General features: G+C 40.9%; 1 long non-coding RNA gene across 1 annotated transcript; it reads right to left on the bottom strand.

Annotated features, from left to right (window-relative positions):
- Positions 1-8,884: 8,884 nt before the first annotated feature.
- On the bottom strand, positions 8,885-14,849 carry LOC117255982 (uncharacterized). The gene is made up of 3 exons (XR_004501590.2): positions 14,716-14,849; positions 12,546-12,581; positions 8,885-9,919 (listed from the first exon to the last, which is right to left on the bottom strand). It is a non-coding gene; the product is annotated as an uncharacterized LOC117255982 (long non-coding RNA).
- Positions 14,850-25,130: the final 10,281 nt, after the last annotated feature.

The following is a 25,130-nucleotide window of genomic DNA, read 5'->3' as shown; positions in this document are numbered from 1 at the left end:
TAAGTGCCTGTATTGATACAGACTCTGTCAGTGTTGTAGCACCAGTATAAAACTACATTGTGAGGCACAGCCATGACATGAGATAAAATGCGGCACCGTGCCTTTATCTGAGAATTCAAAAGCATTCAAATTCATTCATGCAAAAAAATAAAGTGTTAGCTCAGTGTTTAGTGTTCGTGTGTTATCTTTAGAATATGTTGGACAGTTTGACCTGCAGGATCCAAAGTGTGGAATGATAGTTGTAATGCAGGGAATGATACACAGACAGACCAGAGTGGCTGCGGCCTGGAGGTTAATTCACATCAAACTTCTTTATTATACTCAGTGAATTTGAGACAAAATGAAAACGATCTCTTAACACACACACACACACACACACAGGGACCATTTTGTTTATGACAGGGCATCAAACATGTCAAGTGTGGAGAGAAGATGCACATTGGGGAGAGGAATGGAGAACAGGTTCTAAACTGTCCGATCAGTGAGAGTTGGATGTCTCAGAGCTTATTAATTCCTTTAATTTGATAGTAAAACAATGACATCAAGCTTAAGCATCTACACTGCTGGGAACATGCAACATGCAACTTTATTACACAACAAAAGTTGACAACAGTGCTGCTTGTAATGTCTGCAGGCCCAAATGTGGAGGAAACTATCTGTTTACAAGAATATCTCGACCCATATATACAGAGCCTAAGGATGCTTTTACACCTGCAGTTTGGTTCATTTTTTCCGATCCAGTGGGGAAAAATGAGACATCACTGCTTTTTACAAACAAACCAAGAAGAGTAAACATGAAGTTTTACCAACTGACAGGTAACATGTTGATTGAACAGTTTTGGTGTTTGTTATCCTGCATCATCAGGACTGGTGGGGAAATCAAACTGCAGTGACTGGCAGACATTTAGCAGCACGAAAATACTTTTGATGTGTATGTTTTGTGTCACAAAGAGCTCACAGAGAAATAACTGGTTGTCAGCACTATTAGTAGGCTATTATTAGACTGCAGATTGGTTAACATAGAAACAGGAGGCCGCCAGGAAAATGAGGCGTCTTGTGCTATAATGATTTGGGGATTATTACTGTGAGATTGCTCGAACACACTTGTTAATGGATTTAATGAAATGACCAAGTACACCAGTGTAAATACCCTCGCTGACGTTCATACATTACCATGGTTACACAACTGCATAAATAGGTTATAAGCCTTATAACGATCAATTATAAGATCACAGACAGATTTCACAATCAGCAGATGGATTTATTCCTAGTTCAGCTTTTGAAAACATGCTATCATCACATATCTGCTATCATGAAACCCTGTGGCTAGTTTGATTGCTTTCACACCACAAACAAACCACACCAAACCGTACTGAGACCACCTCTTTAAGAAGGTCAGGGACAAGTTGTTTAGGTGGACACCTGAGTGTGATTGCTGTGTTCATACCTGCCCAAATGAGCCGCACTGACGGGCCAAGTGAACTTGAGTTGGATAGAGCCGAACCAAACAGGACAGGTGAGAGAGCACCCTAAGAAAACCCTGAATGAAAATAAATGTTGTATGTATGAACATTCTCTCATGTCATCACACTGTGTTCAGACTCGGAGATGATAAAATAGTTGCATGATGCTGAAAACCCGTGTAGACCTACTTTTTTCCACACAGAAACTGATAAAATCTTAGGCCTAGTCCACAAGTTTTTCGGGCTCCAGTTTCCCAAAAAAATATGATATCCATAGAAACCGCAAAACCTGCTACCAAGTGATGTAATACACATGCCAGAGCAGTAGGTGGCGATGTAACTTCTAACGGAAAGGCCATTTTAACCAATCAGAAGTCAGAGTCAATACCGGAATTGGGAAGTGCGGAAAATAAAAACAACCCGATCCACAAAAATAGCACGAACAATCTTACCTTTCTTTCTTTCTTTTTAACCAGCAATGACAATGGTCAAACAATGGAGACAGGTGATAAAATACTGCAGTTATCTTATCTACACGCAACTGCTGGCACCGGAGTCTTCCAAAAACTTCACCCTGGACTCTGTGGACTATAGGCCTTAATAAGGAAATTGATGAAGAATCGGACCGATAAGCGGAATTGATAAAGTTATTGGTCTCAATAAAATCTTGTCACTTCCCATCCCTAGCCAATACTAAGTCTGTCAGTAAAGAAAGAAACAATTCATCTCAAGTTAAACACTAACAATAATAATGTGAATGGGCATGTCAGCTCTGCTGGTTAATGTTTTGGATCCTCAGTGTGTAATAAGCGCATGATTTAAAGGAGAAAGCACATTGTTCAGCGTAAACCAACTATTTTCATAAACCATTTAAGTGGAATCCAGTTGTGTTTGTGCTCTGGTTCCCATTAGTTGAACCTGAATCACTGTGGTCCCCAGATCTCCTCTCCTCCATGGAAACTCTACCACAGTCCCTGTTGTGGCTTTGACTCATTTTTAACACACTCGTCTGAAAGTACTCCATTGTTGAAGCACTTGATGCATTTGAATGGACCTGTCTTTGGGTAGTAACAACGGAATATCTTGTTCCGACCAATTTTAGTATCTCCAAGATTCGTAATGGCCACTCTAATATTGTCAACAGGAATTTCACCTTTCTTGTCGTATACTGTAGTAAACACAAAGGCACGGTCTGCCCATTCGGCATCCTTAAGGTTAATGGTGCTATTAATCTTGTCCAAGATATTGAAATTGTGGTTTTGATTTGTACACTTTTCATCACATGGAGAAAGGTAAGAATAGAGGACCAGAATATGATCCTTACTGTTGTCAACTAAAGGTTGTATATTGTCCAGAACACGTGCCTCTGCATGATAGGTGTATCCAGTATTCCTTTGAAATGTTGCTGCAACCACCACATTGGTCCGTTGGTACACATCAGCACCTTTATTCCCAGTATCATTAATGGCCTCCTTGATGCTTTCCTTGTCCTTCTTGAGCTTTTCCTCGAGCTCCTTGAGCTTGTTCTCATCCACTGGGAAGTTTACAGCCAAACAGACCTCATTGTCTGTTATGCGGATCCTGTGAAAGAAAACACACACACACACACACACACACACACACACACACACACACACAAACAAGTGTTATCATGTATCAGTGTATGATTATAGATGCAAACTTCGTTTTTTTAATCATTCCGAGTCCCCTCTCTAAATTCAGTAGTTTTAGCAGGTCCCTAAACACAGCGCAGGCAGAACTCAGCAGCAGCTCTGAATGACTTTCCTGACACAAAAGAGAACAAAAAAAAACCACAACAACAATTAAAAAAACAAACATTGATAGTGTGGCTATCAGCCAAATTGTTATTTAACACATCAGTTCAGTCAGACATCTCACGTTTAAATGTTTATTTCAACAGCAGAACATGGTTAGAGTTTGGCGTCTAGACTCCGGCCTCATCACTTCCTGCAGATATGTTCACATTAGATATTGGGAAATGATGATTAAATCTTTTCCCCCCAGCCGGAGCCTGCAGGCGGATGCTGGGTTAGAGGTGGTGCTGAAAGAGCAACCAGCAGTACTGATGCAGAGCAGCAGCTGCATAGACAATGCACAGGGGGAGCTGGGAAGATTTGGCAGCTTAAATAGACCGCCAATTTGGAGGGTGTGTTTGTAGATGACATATGGGGAGTGACGTATGACGTGTGTATGAGTCAGTTCAGCTCGAGCTGACTGCCTGAACAAGCTTGCAGGCGTAGCTCCATGATTGGTACTGGCCCAGAATTTCACAATCAGTGCGTCCCTACATCAGGGTCATACATGAGACTGGCTCTGTACTTTGGCTAGATATTCAGCATCTTGATGTGATTACTATGAACATTTCTTTCAGCGTTTATTTGTCTTTTTTCATTTTAGTGACACATTGTGGTGACCAGCAGTCTCATCAACTGTCTTCACACATTAATCAAATGCCAAACTTTTCTGCACCTCCAACAACTAGCAGCATATTGACTCAATGGTTCAGGGTGCGTACACGTTCTTTAACCCAATCCTCATTCACATCCACAGGCAAGCTGTTTCCAACGGACATGCTGAAGGCCAGCATCACAGCCATCCAACACAGACCAGCCATCCAACACAAATCAAGTTATTAAGAGATAGTTAAGTCAGGACCATTTTTGTCAAAAGAAAAAACTTTATTTCTACTGCAGTATTATATTTGGCGGTATGACTGGGGGCCTCTCTGCCTTTCCGCAGGCCTATGCAGAAAACCTAAGGCAGAGAGACCACATCTCTCCACCCTTCCAGGCTTTTGAAGCATTATTTTATGGGGGGTTTTTTTTCATGTGAAATCAGATTATTTTAAAGGTTGTTTCATAAATGCGTACGACTGAGTTTGTGCTCATACAAAGGTGTAAAGAAGGACTGAATGACTTTCAAACACTGTAGTTATTTGTTATAATGAGGATTTCTTTGTTTTCCTGGCACAAAAGATGGTATGGAGAACAACAACAAAAAACACAACAACAATTATAAAAACAAACATTGGTAGTGTGGCTATCAGCCAAAATGTTATTTGTTGTTTCAACATACAAATAAACCAAAGTCGTGTCATCGTGCTTTCATCAAATTAGAAACATTGCAAAAGTAAAACATTTTTTTTATCTCAAGCGGACCTTGAAAAAGTCTTCCATGCTTTCATCTCGTCACGTCTGGATTACTGTAATCCCCTGTTTTCAGGGCTCAGCCAAAAGGCCATTTCTCGTTTAAAACTCAGCTGCCAGACTCTTAGCTAATTCCAAGAGACAAAACCATGAAACTCCCACCCTCGCAATGCTACACTGGCTACCTGTGAAATATTGAATTGATTTTAAACTTTTACAACAAACCTTTGTGTGTTTGTAGGCTCATTACTTATTTTTTTCCCCCGTTAAAGAGTTTTTCCTGATCAGCTGTGAGGGTCCAAAGGACAGAGGGATGTTATGCTGTAAAGCCCTCTGAGGCAAATTGTGATTTGTGATATTGGGCTTTATAAATAAAATTGATTGATTAATAGATTGACTACCTGATCTACCTCTTTTTTTTTCATCACAGACACTATTAGAATAACTCTACTTTCCATTAAATAATGATTATCTGAAGCCAAAAAAGCCAAACATTCAACTAATTTCTAGATACACAGCTGATGAGGATCAACCATTACCTGCATTTAGCATTGTTTTTTTAGGTCATTCACTGTTAGCATATCAAGCTCTGTATGTCTGTGTGCATCATTGTTCTGGCTCTGGATGTGTAGGGGACAGCAAGTTAGAGGAGAAGTCAAAGACTTTATATTTCCACACGTGTGTCTTCTGCTTGTTTAACAGTTTTTGGAGACAAAATACGCAGAGTTCTCACCTTCTCTCTTGACGCTCACAGGGTTGATCAATCTAAAAAACAGCTACAACAGAAAAGACACAAAAACAGCTAAAGTAAATATACACTTTATTCACATCATAATTATCTTTTTTATTTGTCAATACGATCGACTAGCTCCCAAGTTGTTATTAAGTTTTTGTCATAGGTCTGAGATAACAGACCAGAAAAAAGTGTTCAACAAAGGATGTCTGAAATAAGTCGTCATGTGTTGCATGTACCAGCAAAAAGTAAGTAACTTGATGAGGAGCAGGAGCAGAGCAGTGTAATGTCCAACTAATTTGAATGTGCACATCGCTGTGTTGAGTTGTCTGATCATGAACATGAACACTTACAAGTAGGGCAAGAAGTCAGTGTATATATGACAGCAGAATAATATTATGATTACATGAATATATCATGTTCTCATTCTCCAAATTCTGCCATACAGATGAATTATTCAAATAACAACTAAATAAGCTGCTGAAGTTGTTTTACACATATGAAGAGTTTGGGGTCTTTCCATGCACAACAGTGGAACACAGACGGTGACTTCTGTCATGAACATAATATATTCACCATAATGTGAAACATATCAATATTGTAAAATACCATATTGGTATTGTCATAATGATTTTAACTGCATTGCACAGCTCTTCTTGAAAGTCTGAACTGCTGCATCCCTGTCCCCTAAACAAACGTTTTATAAACTACTAATTTGTAACAGCAAATTTGTTGCGAGAACAACATAACAACATAATGCTGGCTGAATTACCTTGTTACCCCTCTATGGTACGGTGTTAGCTCCAGGTAAAATACCCATTTTAGTACTTTTAAAAAGAGCCCTAAGGAAACCAATAGCAATGTTTATATTGTAAAGTCCATGTTGAGGCCCCTTCTACATCTCATTCCACAAAAAATGGTCTGAAAATGGATTTACAACAGATGAGTAAAGTTAATTTTTTTTTAAAATTTAGTTTATTTGATAATTAAGTACGGAAGTATATTCACTTTACAAATAAAAAAATATGTTTTATTGAGTAATCTTTTCTGTTTTTTTGAGTATTTTTTTTATTTTTCTGTTTTTCATGGTAATTTTTTTTCTATTTTTCTGAGTATTTTTTTCTGAGTTAAGAGAGCAATAGAACAACAGACGCTTTCATTCCTTTCTTGAGAGCTCGATATAATGGAAGCAAACATGACCCGCTTGTTTAGTTTAATCCAGTTTTACTTTGTTTTGGGTTTGAGACACTGGGAGATACTCTTGTCTTTAAGTCATATAGATGGTGTTATCATTAGTTTGTCGACTTTACGCAGGCACCCTCAGAGGGTTAATCATCTTAATAAGAAAAATGTTTCAATGAATGTTTCAGTAAAACATCACTGACATCACATGTCATTTGTTTTCCTACAATGACCACTCTTTTAATACCCGACTGTAAACAACTAAAGCACAACTAATATACATTAAAGGGTAAGTTCACACGGCTTCAGTCTTTTCTCGCTTGTTTCTTTTACCTGTTGGTTGGAGAGTGATATCCGGTGGATGCTCTCAAGCCGCCGCCTTCTTCAGTTTTCCTCTGAGTGTTTTGAGTTTGCAAGTTGCAGTGAATCCAGTCTGAACTGACATCCTTATGAAGGAGACTGACCATGGCCGCACCCCAAGTGTGGCACCACTACCTTATCTGGACATTCAAAATCTTTCAACAGAATTCAAAGATTAAAATTAGGAATGAGAGAAGACAAAGAGGCTTTCAGAGAGGTGTCAGATATGAACTCACATGCAAACGTCAGCATGCTTGAGAGGAGACTGTAAGAGCCACTGAAGCACATCTTAATATTCAGTAAGAATATCTGTGTTGGTACATCATAGAGGTTATGATGGTTTTTAGGATTACACAACAGTTTCTGTATATTTTGAATAGTGTATAGCAGTGGACAGTCCTAAAGTTATGTTTGTGTTTACTTTATGTGTCAGAATACAGGCACAAGGTATTCACGCCAGGTGTGGTGCTGAAGGCAGTTTAGTGGGCACGACGGTGGGAGATTGAGGACAATGTCGTGTGTAAAGATGACGTGAAGTTTGTGTTGACTTGGATTATGATAGGTTTTTGACCATGTTTTGCAGTGTTTAAGTATAATTACGGGAATACGATGAAAATATATAGAAACAGGACATGGAGTTGATGTAATTTTGAAAGGACCTGGCCTGTAGGTTTGTTTTCTTTTCTTTTTTTTTGGATTCTCAATAAACCTCATTCAACTTTTTCCCTGCCTTACGTGAGTACTGTGGATGTTAAGACAAGGAACAGAAACATGAACCAGAACCGAGACATCACACAAACTGAATGGCTGAGGAACTGTGGTATGTTGGAACAGCCACTACAGAGACAGTAGAACAGTCTCAGGTTTAGTTGGAATAAAGTAACTGACATCACACTGAAAGTCCTGCATCTGACACATCACCCAAAATTCAGTGATGCAATTACCACTACTTTAATCTACATGTAATCACCATCTTCATCACTATCATCATCATCTTCACGCCCCAAGACCCCAGGCACAAGCCTGAAAGGGATCTTGCATTGAGTTGTGTGTGTGCATACTTGCAGCAGTGCCTGAGGGTTCACCAAAACAGCCCAATAAGATCATCATCAGTCATAACCATACATATTGCATTAACTCTCCCAGTAAAGACCCTCTCACACACAGCGTGGTTTGAGCTGCACTGCCGATGGTTTCAGTGAACACAGTGCAGCTGCATCACAAGCTCGCCAAGTGCTGCACTCATGCTCATAGGTTCATATGTTCATACTAATACATAAATAGTTACACTACTCATTACTCAGTTAAAATATTTCACATATTTTTAGCTGTCCCAACCCAGTGTTAAGTTGATTTGAGTCTTTACTCCAAAGCAACTCATGTTTTTTCCACAGACATGCATTAAGAACAGTTTGGATGTAAATGCACATTTTATGAGTTATGGTAGTTTATGTATATATTATAGATTTTAAACTCATCCTCCACACCTCCCTCCTCCTCCGCTCCTGTTGTGTTTACCTGCTCTTCTTTCTCCATGTCTTTCCTTCTCTGTGTTTTGTTCTCACTCTGTGCCTGTTCACTCTTCTGCTCTCTCTCCCTGCCTCCTTGTCTTTCACCTACTTTGCATCCACCCACTTTTCTGACTTTGCCCCTGCCACTGTCACCCTGACCTTTTCCTTTATCACTGCCAGCATCTGTATGACAGACCTCAAGGCCTCTTTGTGAGGAGGAAAGTAGCACATAATGTGAGGCACAGCCGTGAGAGATGAACAACGCCTTCAGTATGGCTCTGCGTCTTTATCAGAAAATTCAAAAGCATTCAAATGAATTCATGCAAAAAAGATTAAAAACAGGGAAGAGGAGAATAGAAGAGTGTTATCTTTAAAATACGTTGAACTGTTTTGCCTACGAGATCCAAACTGTGAAGTGATATTTGTTACGCAGGCACTCCAACATGACAGACAGACAGACAGACAGAGTGGATTCTGAGCAAAGCTTTAATCAGAAAGGACAGAAAATGAATGCTTTACAGAGGCACAGCATACAGTGACATGAGTGCTGTAAATATTGACGTTAATTTTCATCAAATTTCTTTTTCCGAGTGAATACATTTAAATCAAAATCATGTCTTCACATAAACAGAGACCTAATTATTTATCACAGTGTATCAGAAACTCTCAGGTGTGGAAAGTTGGCACTGAATGTGTGGTAAAGTTGTTAGCTGCGCTGTTGCTTCTGATTAGATTTTGGTGTTCAGAAGTCAAGTTAATCGTGATGCGATATCTCAAGAACACCTTTTGCCATGTTGAGGACCAGGCTGTCAATCGTATGAATAACAATAGGGGGTGACTTCACCATTACTAGAGCAGCTTGTGCACTGCATTGCACCTTCACAGGTGCAACGGAATATATTGTTCAGACCAATTGATCGACCAAATGAGTCCTCGTGTCTCCCAAGCCGCTCAAGGGCTCCACGTCGGTCACTCTCAGGTATGACAGGACCATTTCGGGGCTTGAATACATTGGAAAACACAACAGCATAGTGCTTCCACCTCAGAATCTGTTTTATGTGGTCGAGAATGTTCCATGGATTTGACTCGTCTGTACATCTTTTATCACACGGGGAAGAGAGAACGTAGAAAAGCAACAAATCATTTGTGTTAACATTTCTTGTTAAGGTGTCAAAGCGCTGCAGAGTGCGGTACTCTGCATGATCAGCTCTACCTTCTCTAACTGCACGAGGGCACTGTCTCTTAACATCAGCCCATGCCATAGACGTTTGACCACACTGTCTCAGAACATCATCCCATTGCACACGTTCATTAGGACACTGATCCAGAACATTGCGCCACCTCAGAACTGTGGCTGCCACCACCCTTGTACCAGCGTACACTTCACATTGTAGAATCGTATTCTTCACTCGGACAGGGTCGTCAGTGACTCCACTGGTGTCGCACGCTGTCCCGTCACTGTTGCATGGGATGCTTACAGCCAGACTGAACATGGGGACTCTTCTGTCAATGGAAACAGACACACAGACACATCATTTTGAACAGTATATTAATACAGTATTGAAATCAAATTAAACTGTAGACTTCAGTCACATATTTCTGAGGTACTACTATTTTATAACCTTTGGAACAGCAAATATAGAACCGGATGCTGCCATGTTTAGATCACAACAATTAACACAACTTCAGCCAGTCTGTTCTAAATGAATATTCCACAATTGGTCTTTTTCCGTAATAAAGTTTTTAAGTTTGAACGAGGTTCAGCAGGACGTTACGTGTGACAGCGGCTAGGGTTGCCACACTCCAAGGACTTCCAAGGAATTGTTCTCTGTTTGAGCGACTGCCCCAAAAAATGACTGTTCGTATTCCTTTTTTTGTTTTTGTGTGTGTGTGAAAATGTTCTTCTTATTGAGAACGCCAGAGTTCCAAATAAAACTGGATTCTTCTGCTGCTATTCTGTTTTTTCCTCTTTACGTTAAACATCTAATCCCGTGTCTGTAAACAGGTTAAAATACAGCGACGATTGGCCATATACCTTCACTTGTCTTTAATTGGTAGCAGAAATACAAAAGTTTCCCTATCACCATAGCAACTGTTGCATGGGCTGTTGCTGTTGTAGGTAGGCTGTCCAGTCATTTAACATTGTTTTGTGCCATTAGTAGGCTGCTGTATTCCCTGCCTGACTGTGAAAGCTTCATACATCATAACTGGCACGCTGGAGTGCAGAGGTAATTTTATTTTGAAAGCCCCTGACCGGATGTCGCAGTGAGGCTACTCTTGTGTCACTTGCACAAATTTGCAAATATGTCAGAGTAAGCCAGTCAGAGGCAGAGTGAGGCAGAGTGAGGTGGGCCAATCCTTCACCATCCTACAGTAGGATTCCCAGATTAGTGTCTTATGCTAGGGTGATGTTATGTTGGGGTGATGATGATATCTAATGTCAGTTTTGACAATTCAACACGTGCATCAACAACGGTGCAAGGTTTCTGTAGGTTTTTCAACTTTATGATCACTGATGTACTCTGTCGGTGTGTCTGTGTCCATGGCAACCAGTCTCTTTAACCCATTAAAGACTGAATGGAGATTATATAAGAATAAGAACAAGAATAACTTCAATTATCTGTCAGCTCATCTATATGTCAAAGAATTATAAAGCCTGATGGCTGTTGGTATATAGGATCTTCTGTATCTCTCTGTCCTGCATTGAAGAGAGAGGAGCCGTCCACCACAGTTTTTTTGGTCCATCAAGGTGTTGTGGAGTGGATGATCTGGGTTGTTCATGATGACCTCGAACATCTTCAGTGTGCATCTCTCCACCACCTCCTCCAGTGTGTTGAACCTGACTCCAATCACAGAGCCAGCTCTTTTGACTAGTTTGTCCAGCCGCCTTGCATCTTTGTGTCTGATGCTTCCTCCCCAGCAGGCTGCAGCATAAAACAACACACTTGCCACCACAGACTGATAAAACATCTGCAGCATCTTACTACAGATGTCGAGAGATCTGAGCTTCCTCAAGAAAAAGAGGCGGCTCTGCCCCTCCTCCTTGGCCTGCTCTCTCTCTCTGTTTATCATAAAACTGCTGCTGCACCTGTGACAGAGTCACACACACACTGACAGGCACAAGTGTTAGCTTAACACGGCTAATGTTACCCTGCGTTTATTAACGGGTTCAACAGCAGAGTGGATTCTGTGTTGTCATGACATTAGCATGATGGATCCTCCTGTCCACCCCACCACCATCACATACAGATTCTAATTCAGTGGGAAGCACTAAATGCCTATAATGTTGGGCTCCAAATTAGAGACGGCGTCACAACTATTTTTGCAATTTTCAGTTGCCTCCACAAGTTCCTTGCAAAAAACCCATAATGTTTCCCGTGTTCAAACGGTCAAACTGCATTATGTCAGTGACCAGCAGAAGACTTCATTGGTCAGGTGTGGCACAGTGCATTCTGGTTGGTTTTCTACCTCTTAGGCAAAAGTGACTCATTTCTTTTCCTCCATTTCTCTGGTCATGTAGCACCAAGTTTTAGTATCTGCATATTTCTGTTGCATAGACAGACCATCTTTCTAGCAGTGAAATTCTTCTTTACACAGCATCACTGCTACACAGGTGTGCTCTGGGATGGTTGCAATGAAAAGCCGCTCTAAAATGTGCAGTTTGATCACACAACACAATGCCGCTGATGTTGCACGTTTTGGTGTGCTGATTGCAGGAATTTCTAAATGAATGTTCATTTCATTACCGTTAGTTGTCCCCAATGTTATTTACGTGAATTTGGTAGTACATGTAACCAGCTTCACAATCACAGACCACATGTAACCACATGAGCACGGGACCTACACATCCAACGTCCAACCTGTAAGTCTGAGGCCAGCTGACGCAACAATTGATTTGCACAACTGAAACAAAGTCTTCTGTGTGCATGAAACATTTTTAGATCTTGAACTGTAACCTGTGAAAAATGGGACCAAACACCAAAGTGCTTCATATGAATATTTGTTCAGCGTAGAATTTATTCTGTTGGTCTCTGGTTCTTGTTTTTATACTCGTCTGGTCCATTTGTTTCTTTTTCTGTCTTTTCTATTACTTTGAGTTTAAGTAACATTTACATCATTATTCACTGACCTTCTACCGTTGTTACCCACGTAGCTTGGTGTATACCTGCCAAAGGAAACAGATACTTATTGTTACTGGTGTGTTTGGTCATTTGATACAGAACAGAAGTTCAGAAAGTTTGACAGATGAAAGGATGCAGTGAACATAGAATGGGCAGAAACAGGCTGAATATTACAGTCACTCAACACAACAGTTTAATATATTCAAATATATCAAAATAAATCAGGGATGCACCGACAATTTGGCCGATGGTTAATACTGACGCCAGTGTTTGTTGATGTTATTGCTTATTTTGTTTTTGTTGCTTTTTATTCCCCCGTTTGTGCCAGGGAAACAAAATCTACACCCTTTAGTCACTCACACCAAACACCATGTCGCCTTCAAACAGCTGTATTTATTCAAGTTTCTCACCCCAAAAAAACAAAGACAGCTTAAACACCTCATAATGTAACTCAATGCAACCTCTGTTAGGAGTAACTTTCAGCTCCTACCTGCTAACAGCCAACATTAAGTGTTTAAGCCCTTGGTTGCATATTGTGCATATTGCTGACAGTTTCCCCCTCTGGTGGGTGTGGTTTTCAGAGTTTGGCGTGTTGTGCTCTGTCTCTATAGGGTGCATCCTCTGATAGTAGTAGTAAGTTTACTGCGTCCTTTCATCATCGGCATCCCGTATAAGATCTCTCCTCGTCCCAAACACGAGAACACATGCCATCAGTCTTGAGTCCTGCTTTTCAGTCTGTGCATCATTAGCCATGTTTCCATCAGCCTGTTTAGATGCGCATCTAGAAGTATCGCATTGGAAAATTATGATGGAAACGCCAAAATTCAAATTAAAATCCCCTGATTCGCACAAACTAAAATACGCTCGCTATAGCTGGGTTTTGGTTGATTCGAAAAAATGTTGATTTGCAAAACGGGGGATGGAAACAGTTATGTTCGAATTAAGTCTGACGTAGCGCACTTTGACCCCAACTGCTTCCGGTGTTTCCGGTTCACTCACAAGGCAACAACATGGCGGAAAACAACAACACAAGATGTGTGTGGACAGAGGACGAAATAAGAACATTTCTAGCCTTAATAAGGTGGTAATGCATTTACAAGCTGGTTGCCATCCACCAGAAAACGTAGAAAAAGAAGAATGCGAGACTTGTTTAGTTTCCGGTTCTGTGGAAAACTCGCACAAGTTCGTAGTTTTCACCAAAGTCCGTACATTTAATGGAAACACACAGGATTCGTATTTGTTTTAATGCGCATTCCCCAATGATTCAAATCACTTTTGGATGGAAACAAAGCTATTGATGTGACACAACAGAAGAACATCGGCCACTGCAGTTGTCGAGTGTTGTCTCATTTGCCACTTGGCTGATGATGACGATACCGATATGTGGCCGATAACAAGCACATCCCTGATATGAATGTGTTCTATGGGCCCAATTGAGTTTTACTGGCATAAAACAATTTTAAAACCAAATGATTAACTGGTCATCACCTGCCTCTTCTTCCTTTTTTTTAATCAATTCTAAATTAGCATTATGAACACAACTTGATTATGGTTTGTCGTGTTTACTGTTCTTTTTTTTTTATAGAACAACACATTAAGCAGAGTTTTTATCTATAGAAATGATTCATCCAACAGGAGTTAGGAAAATAATGAGGGTGGTGTCTAATGGACCTGCACTTGTATAGACCCTTTCTAGTCATCCCACCACTCAAAGCTCTTTTTACACCCATTCACACACACATTCATGCACTGGCTGCTGAGGCTACCATACAAAGCGTTGTTTTTAACACGCTCCCACAGCATCGGAGACTGAAGGAGCCAGGGATCAATCTGATCTTCCGATTGGTGGACAACCCACTCTACCTCTGAGTCACAGCCGCCCGCGAAAAAGTAAACAGCAACATGTAACCAGATAATCTATAAAACACCTTTCAAGAGCAGATATCACAAACGGCCTCACAGCAAAAGACAGAGCGACAGACATGAGTGCAGACATCAAGCTAAACACATGCAAAAATAAAGACTATAAGTAAAAAACATCTAAACAAATGACCCTTGAACTGGTTTTTAAAGGCGTCCACAGTGTTGATGGGTCTGAGGGAATATTGGCTGTATTCGTTCAGTGAACAAGAAGATGATGATGTCGTCCTGCCTGGTATTTATCATGAGTCGACTCACCTGTTCAACATCTCATTTACAATTCCTGCAAGTTGGTTTTGGTCCACAGCAACCGGACTTCCAGCAGACAGCAACAAGCCCAGCGTCACAGCCATCCACCACAGGCCAGCCATCTGAGGGATTTTAACAAACACCATCAGGGATAATAATCATAACAAGGTTACATTACAAGCTCAACACAGGCTCCTTTATCACATGCTACCTGCATTGTTTCAACATTTAATATTTTGTATGCACATATATATCTAAATATAATATAATAATATAATCCCTTCAGTAGCTCCCTGTTGAGTTGAGGATCCAGTTCAAATATTCTCAGTCTCACTCACAGAGCATTACCCGGTCAGGCTCCTTCTTACGTAGCTGAAATACTTCACCCGTATTCCTCAGCTGGCACTCTTCGATCAAATACATTTGTAATCTGTCCCTCGCACTCGCCTTAAGACACGTGGTGATCGAGCTTTTGCAGCCGAAGCACCTAAATTTTGGAGGGCTCTGCCTGCTCCCTGACAATCTGCTGATTCTGTGGTTTCTTTTCAAAGCCAGCTAAAGACACACCTGGTGTTTGGGTAACTTGTGTGTACCAGAGCTGTACTGTGTCAAATTCTCTGTGTTGCTGTGATGTAGTGTGAATTCATTTCTCTTTTTTCTTGTGTGTGTGCAAACAGTTTTGCTAGTTGTGCACTTTTCACGGCATGGCTCAGACAGTCACTTTGTCTCTGTGATTTCTTCCTTGGTGGATATTGCCCATGTGAAGCACTTTGTGACCTATGTCTGCAAATAGCGCTATATAGATACATTTTACTTCCTTACTCACTTAATATTAAAGGCGCTGTATGTAAGAATGTGGCCAAAATGGTTACTGCACTCAAATTCAGGTTGCTGGACAGCGGCACGCTGGAGACTGATTTGTTTGCCCACAGGCGGCTGCCGTGGCAGGGCCGTGTCACCGCGTCCTTGATGTTCGATTTTCCAGCGGACCGTTCAAGCAAGTCCGGCTTCTCTGCTGCTAACGCTGCTGCCGGGATACAGCGGAGGTGAATATATTCACCATAATGTGATACATATCAACATTGTAAAATACCATATTGGTATTGTCATAATGATTTTAACTGCATTGCACAGCTCTTCTTGAAAGTCTGAACCGCTGCATCCCTGTCCCCTAAACAGACATTTTATAAACTACTAATTTGTAACAGCAAATTTGTTGAGAGAACAACATAACAACATAATGCTGGCTGAATTACCTTGTTACCCCTCTATGGTACGGTGTTAGCTCCAGGTAAAATACCCATTTTAGTACTTTTAAAAAGAGCCGTAAGCCCTAAGGAAACCAATAGCAATGTTTATATTGTAAAGTCCATGTTGAGGCCCCTTCTTCATCTCATTCCACAAAAAATGATCTGAAAATGGATTTACAACAGATGAGTAAAGTTAATTTTTTTTTTAAATTTAGTTTATTTGATAATTAAGTACAGAAGTGTATTCACTTTACAAATAAAAAAATATGTTTTATTGAGTAATCTTTTCTGTTTTTCTGAGTATTTTTTTTATTTTTCTGTTTTTCTGAGTATTTTTTTTATTTTTCTGTTTTTCATGGTAATTTTTTTTCTATTTTTCTGAGTATTTTTTTCTGAGTTAAGAGAGCAATAGAACAACAGACGCTTTCATTCCTTTCTTGAGAGCTCGATATAATGGAAGCAAACATGACCCGCTTGTTTAGTTTAATCCAGTTTTACTTTGTTTTGGGTTTGAGACACTGGGAGATACTCTTGTCTTTAAGTCATATAGATGGTGTTATCATTAGTTTGTCGACTTTACGCAGGCACCCTCAGAGGGTTAATCATCTTAATAAGAAAAATGTTTCAATGAATGTTTCAGTAAAACATCACTGACATCACATGTCATTTGTTTTCCTACAATGACCACTCTTTTAATACCCGACTGTAAACAACTAAAGCACAACTAATATACATTAAAGGATAAGTTCACATGGCTTCAGTCTTTTCTCGCTTGTTTCTTTTACCTGTTGGTTGGAGAGTGATATCCGGTGGATGCTCTCAAGCCGCCGCCTTCTTCAGTTTTCCTCTGAGTGTTTTGAGTTTGCAAGTTGCAGTGAATCCAGTCTGAACTGACATCCTTATGAAGGAGACTGACCATGGCCGCACCCCAAGTGTGGCACCACTACCTTATCTGGACATTCAAAATCTTTCAACAGAATTCAAAGATTAAAATTAGGAATGAGAGAAGACAAAGAGGCTTTCAGAGAGGTGTCAGATATGAACTCACATGCAAACGTCAGCATGCTTGAGAGGAGACTGTAAGAGCCACTGAAGCACATCTTAATATTCAGTAAGAATATCTGTGTTGGTACATCATAGAGGTTATGATGGTTTTTAGGATTACACAACAGTTTCTGTATATTTTGAATAGTGTATAGCAGTGGACAGTCCTAAAGTTATGTTTGTGTTTACTTTATGTGTCAGAATACAGGCACAAGGTATTCACGCCAGGTGTGGTGCTGAAGGCAGTTTAGTGGGCACGACGGTGGGAGATTGAGGACAATGTCGTGTGTAAAGATGACGTGAAGTTTGTGTTGACTTGGATTATGATAGGTTTTTGACCATGTTTTGCAGTGTTTAAGTATAATTACGGGAATACGATGAAAATATATAGAAACAGGACATGGAGTTGATGTAATTTTGAAAGGACCTGGCCTGTAGGTTTGTTTTCTTTTCTTTTTTTTTGGATTCTCAATAAACCTCATTCAACTTTTTCCCTGCCTTACGTGAGTACTGTGGATGTTAAGACAAGGAACAGAAACATGAACCAGAACCGAGACATCACACAAACTGAATGGCTGAGGAACTGTGGTATGTTGGAACAGCCACTACAGAGACAGTAGAACAGTCTCAGGTTTAGTTGGAATAAAGTAACTGACATCACACTGAAAGTCCTGCATCTGACACATCACCCAAAATTCAGTGATGCAATTACCACTACTTTAATCTACATGTAATCACCATCTTCATCACTATCATCATCATCTTCACGCCCCAAGACCCCAGGCACAAGCCTGAAAGGGATCTTGCATTGAGTTGTGTGTGTGCATACTTGCAGCAGTGCCTGAGGGTTCACCAAAACAGCCCAATAAGATCATCATCAGTCATAACCATACATATTGCATTAACTCTCCCAGTAAAGACCCTCTCACACACAGCGTGGTTTGAGCTGCACTGCCGATGGTTTCAGTGAACACAGTGCAGCTGCATCACAAGCTCGCCAAGTGCTGCACTCATGCTCATAGGTTCATATGTTCATACTAATACATAAATAGTTACACTACTCATTACTCAGTTAAAATATTTCACATATTTTTAGCTGTCCCAACCCAGTGTTAAGTTGATTTGAGTCTTTACTCCAAAGCAACTCATGTTTTTTCCACAGACATGCATTAAGAACAGTTTGGATGTAAATGCACATTTTATGAGTTATGGTAGTTTATGTATATATTATAGATTTTAAACTCATCCTCCACACCTCCCTCCTCCTCCGCTCCTGTTGTGTTTACCTGCTCTTCTTTCTCCATGTCTTTCCTTCTCTGTGTTTTGTTCTCACTCTGTGCCTGTTCACTCTTCTGCTCTCTCTCCCTGCCTCCTTGTCTTTCACCTACTTTGCATCCACCCACTTTTCTGACTTTGCCCCTGCCACTGTCACCCTGACCTTTTCCTTTATCACTGCCAGCATCTGTATGACAGACCTCAAGGCCTCTTTGTGAGGAGGAAAGTAGCACATAATGTGAGGCACAGCCGTGAGAGATGAACAACGCCTTCAGTATGGCTCTGCGTCTTTATCAGAAAATTCAAAAGCATTCAAATGAATTCATGCAAAAAAGATTAAAAACAGGGAAGAGGAGAATAGAAGAGTGTTATCTTTAAAATACGTTGAACTGTTTTGCCTACGAGATCCAAACTGTGAAGTGATATTTGTTACGCAGGCACTCCAACATGACAGACAGACAGACAGACAGAGTGGATTCTGAGCAAAGCTTTAATCAGAAAGGACAGAAAATGAATGCTTTACAGAGGCACAGCATACAGTGACATGAGTGCTGTAAATATTGACGTTAATTTTCATCAAATTTCTTTTTCCGAGTGAATACATTTAAATCAAAATCATGTCTTCACATAAACAGAGACCTAATTATTTATCACAGTGTATCAGAAACTCTCAGGTGTGGAAAGTTGGCACTGAATGTGTGGTAAAGTTGTTAGCTGCGCTGTTGCTTCTGATTAGATTTTGGTGTTCAGAAGTCAAGTTAATCGTGATGCGATATCTCAAGAACACCTTTTGCCATGTTGAGGACCAGGCTGTCAATCGTATGAATAACAATAGGGGGTGACTTCACCATTACTAGAGCAGCTTGTGCACTGCATTGCACCTTCACAGGTGCAACGGAATATATTGTTCAGACCAATTGATCGACCAAATGAGTCCTCGTGTCTCCCAAGCCGCTCAAGGGCTCCACGTCGGTCACTCTCAGGTATGACAGGACCATTTCGGGGCTTGAATACATTGGAAAACACAACAGCATAGTGCTTCCACCTCAGAATCTGTTTTATGTGGTCGAGAATGTTCCATGGATTTGACTCGTCTGTACATCTTTTATCACACGGGGAAGAGAGAACGTAGAAAAGCAACAAATCATTTGTGTTAACATTTCTTGTTAAGGTGTCAAAGCGCTGCAGAGTGCGGTACTCTGCATGATCAGCTCTACCTTCTCTAACTGCACGAGGGCACTGTCTCTTAACATCAGCCCATGCCATAGACGTTTGACCACACTGTCTCAGAACATCATCCCATTGCACACGTTCATTAGGACACTGATCCAGAACATTGCGCCACCTCAGAACTGTGGCTGCCACCACCCTTGTACCAGCGTACACTTCACATTGTAGAATCGTATTCTTCACTCGGACAGGGTCGTCAGTGACTCCACTGGTGTCGCACGCTGTCCCGTCACTGTTGCATGGGATGCTTACAGCCAGACTGAACATGGGGACTCTTCTGTCAATGGAAACAGACACACAGACACATCATTTTGAACAGTATATTAATACAGTATTGAAATCAAATTAAACTGTAGACTTCAGTCACATATTTCTGAGGTACTACTATTTTATAACCTTTGGAACAGCAAATATAGAACCGGATGCTGCCATGTTTAGATCACAACAATTAACACAACTTCAGCCAGTCTGTTCTAAATGAATATTCCACAATTGGTCTTTTTCCGTAATAAAGTTTTTAAGTTTGAACGAGGTTCAGCAGGACGTTACGTGTGACAGCGGCTAGGGTTGCCACACTCCAAGGACTTCCAAGGAATTGTTCTCTGTTTGAGCGACTGCCCCAAAAAATGACTGTTCGTATTCCTTTTTTTGTTTTTGTGTGTGTGTGAAAATGTTCTTCTTATTGAGAACGCCAGAGTTCCAAATAAAACTGGATTCTTCTACTGCTATTCTGTTTTTTCCTCTTTACGTTAAACATCTAATCCCGTGTCTGTAAACAGGTTAAAATACAGCGACGATTGGCCATATACCTTCACTTGTCTTTAATTGGTAGCAGAAATACAAAAGTTTCCCTATCACCATAGCAACTGTTGCATGGGCTGTTGCTGTTGTAGGTAGGCTGTCCAGTCATTTAACATTGTTTTGTGCCATTAGTAGGCTGCTGTATTCCCTGCCTGACTGTGAAAGCTTCATACATCATAACTGGCACGCTGGAGTGCAGAGGTAATTTTATTTTGAAAGCCCCTGACCGGATGTCGCAGTGAGGCTACTCTTGTGTCACTTGCACAAATTTGCAAATATGTCAGAGTAAGCCAGTCAGAGGCAGAGTGAGGCAGAGTGAGGTGGGCCAATCCTTCACCATCCTACAGTAGGATTCCCAGATTAGTGTCTTATGCTAGGGTGATGTTATGTTGGGGTGATGATGATATCTAATGTCAGTTTTGACAATTCAACACGTGCATCAACAACGGTGCAAGGTTTCTGTAGGTTTTTCAACTTTATGATCACTGATGTACTCTGTCGGTGTGTCTGTGTCCATGGCAACCAGTCTCTTTAACCCGTTAAAGACTGAATGGAGATTATATAAGAATAAGAACAAGAATAACTTCAATTATCTGTCAGCTCATCTATATGTCAAAGAATTATAAAGCCTGATGGCTGTTGGTATATAGGATCTTCTGTATCTCTCTGTCCTGCATCGAAGAGAGAAGAGCCGTCCACCACAGTTTTTTTGGTCCATCAAGGTGTTGTGGAGTGGATGATCTGGGTTGTTCATGATGACCTCGATCATCTTCAGTGTGCATCTCTCCACCACCTCCTCCAGTGTGTCCAACCTGACTCCAATCACAGAGCCAGCTCTTTTGACTAGTTTGTCCAGCCGCCTTGCATCTTTGTGTCTGATGCTTCCTCCCCAGCAGGCTGCAGCATAAAACAACACAATGGCCACCACAGACTGATAAAACATCTGCAGCATCTTACTACAGATGTCGAGAGATCTGAGCTTCCTCAACAAAAAGAGGCGGCTCTGCCCCTTTTTGTAGAGAGCGTCTGTGTTTAGGGGCCAGTCCAACTTATTATCCAGGTATACACCTAGATACTTGGCACCACCTCGATGTCCACCCCACAGGTATTCACTGGCTGAAGAGGGGGCTTGGACCTGCTGAGATCTATGATCATTTCCTTGGTCTTTGAGGTGTTCAGGAGGAGACCGTTCTTTTGACTCCAGTCACTGAAGGCTTTTATCAGGTCCCTATATTGAGACTTAATTGGACAGTTGCTCTGCCCCTCCTCCTTGGCCTGCTCTCTCTCTCTGTTTATCATAAAACTGCTGCTGCACCTGTGACAGAGTCACACACACAGTGACAGGCACAAGTGTTAGCTTAACAAGGCTAATGTTACCCTGCGTTTATTAACGGGTTCAACAGCAGAGTGGATTCTGTGTTGTCATGACATTAGCATGATGGATCCTCCCGTCCACCCCACCACCATCACATACAGATTCTAATTCAGTGGGAAGCACTAAATGCCTATAATGTTGGGCTCCAAATTAGAGACGGCGTCACAACTATTTTTGCAATTTTCAGTTGCCTCCACAAGTTCCTTGCAAAAAACCCATAATGTTTCCCGTGTTCAAACGGTCAAACTGCATGATGTCAGTGACCAGCAGAAGACTTCATTGGTCAGGTGTGGCACAGTGCATTCTGGTTGGTTTTCTACCTCTTTGGCACAAGTGACTCATTTCTTTTCCTCCATTTCTCTGGTCATGTAGCACCAAGTTTTAGTATCTGCATATTTCTGTTGCATAGACAGACCATCTTTCTAGCAGTGAAATTCTTCTTTACACAGCATCACTGCTGCACAGGTGTGCTCTGGGATGGTTGCAATGAAAAGCCGCTCTAAAATGTGCAGTTTGATCACACAACACAATGCCGCTGATGTTGCACGTTTTGGTGTGCTGATTGCAGGAATTTCTAAATGAATGTTCATTTCATTACCGTTAGTTGTCCCCAATGTTATTTACGTGAATTTGGTAGTACATGTAACCAGCTTCACAATCACAGACCACATGTAACCACATGAGCACGGGACCTACACATCCAACGTCCAACCTGTAAGTCTGAGGCCAGCTGACGCAACAATTGATTTGCACAACTGAAACAAAGTCTTCTGTGTGCATGAAACATTTTTAGATCTTGAACTGTAACCTGTGAAAAATGGGACCAAACACCAAAGTGCTTCATATGAATATTTGTTCAGCGTAGAATTTATTCTGTTGGTCTCTGGTTCTTGTTTTTATACTCGTCTGGTCCATTTGTTTCTTTTTCTGTCTTTTCTATTACTTTGAGTTTAAGTAACATTTACATCATTATTCACTGACCTTCTACCGTTGTTACCCACGTAGCTTGGTGTATACCTGCCAAAGGAAACAGATACTTATTGTTACTGGTGTGTTTGGTCATTTGATACAGAACAGAAGTTCAGAAAGTTTGACAGATGAAAGGATGCAGTGAACATAGAATGGGCAGAAACAGGCTGAATATTACAGTCACTCAACACAACAGTTTAATATATTCAAATATATCAAAATAAATCAGGAATGCACCGACAATTTGGCCGATGGTTAATACTGACGCCAGTGTTTGTTGATGTTATTGCTTATTTTGTTTTTGTTGCTTTTTATTCCCCCGTTTGTGCCAGGGAAACAAAATCTACACCCTTTAGTCACTCACACCAAACACCATGTCGCCTTCAAACAGCTGTATTTATTCAAGTTTCTCACCCCAAAAAAACAAAGACAGCTTAAACACCTCATAATGTAACTCAATGCAACCTCTGTTAGGAGTAACTTTCAGCTCCTACCTGCTAACAGCCAACATTAAGTGTTTAAGCCCTTGGTTGCATATTGTGCATATTGCTGACAGTTTCCCCCTCTGGTGGGTGTGGTTTTCAGAGTTTGGCGTGTTGTGCTCTGTCTCTATAGGGTGCATCCTCTGATAGTAGTAGTAAGTTTACTGCGTCCTTTCATCATCGGCATCCCGTATAAGATCTCTCCTCGTCCCAAACACGAGAACACATGCCATCAGTCTTGAGTCCTGCTTTTCAGTCTGTGCATCATTAGCCATGTTTCCATCAGCCTGTTTAGATGCGCATCTAGAAGTATCGCATTGGAAAATTATGATGGAAACGCCAAAATTCAAATTAAAATCCCCTGATTCGCACAAACTAAAATACGCTCGCTATAGCTGGGTTTTGGTTGATTCGAAAAAATGTTGATTCGCAAAACGGGGGATGGAAACAGTTATGTTCGAATTAAGTCTGACGTAGCGCACTTTCACCCCAACTGCTTCCGGTGTTTCCGGTTCACTCACAAGGCAACAACATGGCGGAAAACAACAACACAAGATGTGTGTGGACAGAGGACGAAATAAGAACATTTCTAGCCTTAATAAGGTGGTAATGCATTTACAAGCTGGTTGCCATCCACCAGAAAACGTAGAAAAAGAAGAATGCGAGACTTGTTTAGTTTCCGGTTCTGTGGAAAACTCGCACAAGTTCGTAGTTTTCACCAAAGTCCGTACATTTAATGGAAACACACAGGATTCGTATTTGTTTTAATGCGCATTCCCCAATGATTCAAATCACTTTTGGATGGAAACAAAGCTATTGATGTGACACAACAGAAGAACATCGGCCACTGCAGTTGTCGAGTGTTGTCTCATTTGCCACTTGGCTGATGATGACGATACCGATATGTGGCCGATAACAAGCACATCCCTGATATGAATGTGTTCTATGGGCCCAATTGAGTTTTACTGGCATAAAACAATTTTAAAACCAAATGATTAACTGGTCATCACCTGCCTCTTCTTCCTTTTTTTTAATCAATTCTAAATTAGCATTATGAACACAACTTGATTATGGTTTGTCGTGTTAACTGTTCTTTTTTTTTTATAGAACAACACATTAAGCAGAGTTTTTATCTATAGAAATGATTCATCCAACAGGAGTTAGGAAAATAATGAGGGTGGTGTCTAATGGACCTGCACTTGTATAGACCCTTTCTAGTCATCCCACCACTCAAAGCTCTTTTTACACCCATTCACACACACATTCATGCACTGGCTGCTGAGGCTACCATACAAAGCGTTGTTTTTAACACGCTCCCACAGCATCGGAGACTGAAGGAGCCAGGGATCAATCTGATCTTCCGATTGGTGGACAACCCACTCTACCTCTGAGCCACAGCCGCCCGCGAAAAAGTAAACAGCAACATGTAACCAGATAATCTATAAAACACCTTTCAAGAGCAGATATCACAAACGGCCTCACAGCAAAAGACAGAGCGACAGACATGAGTGCAGACATCAAGCTAAACACATGCAAAAATAAAGACTATAAGTAAAAAACATCTAAACAAATGACCCTTGAACTGGTTTTTAAAGGCGTCCACAGTGTTGATGGGTCTGAGGGAATATTGGCTGTATTCGTTCAGTGAACAAGAAGATGATGATGTCGTCCTGCCTGGTATTTATCATGAGTCGACTCACCTGTTCAATATCTCATCTACAATTCCTGCAAGTTGGTTTTGGTCCACAGCAACCGAACTTGGAGCAGACAGCAACAAGCCCAGCGTCACAGCCATCCACCACAGGCCAGCCATCTGAGGGATTTTAACAAACACCATCAGGGATAATAATCATAACAAGGTTACATTACAAGCTCAACACAGGCTCCTTTATCACATGCTACCTGCAGAGTTTCAACATTTAATATTTTGTATGCACATATATATCTAAATATAATATAATAATATAATCCCTTCAGTAGCTCCCTGTTGAGTTGAGG

This window comes from Epinephelus lanceolatus, chromosome 3 (assembly GCF_041903045.1).
Source record: "Epinephelus lanceolatus isolate andai-2023 chromosome 3, ASM4190304v1, whole genome shotgun sequence".
Lineage (NCBI taxonomy): Eukaryota > Metazoa > Chordata > Actinopteri > Perciformes > Serranidae > Epinephelus > Epinephelus lanceolatus.
This window is presented reverse-complemented; position numbering and strand designations above follow the sequence as displayed.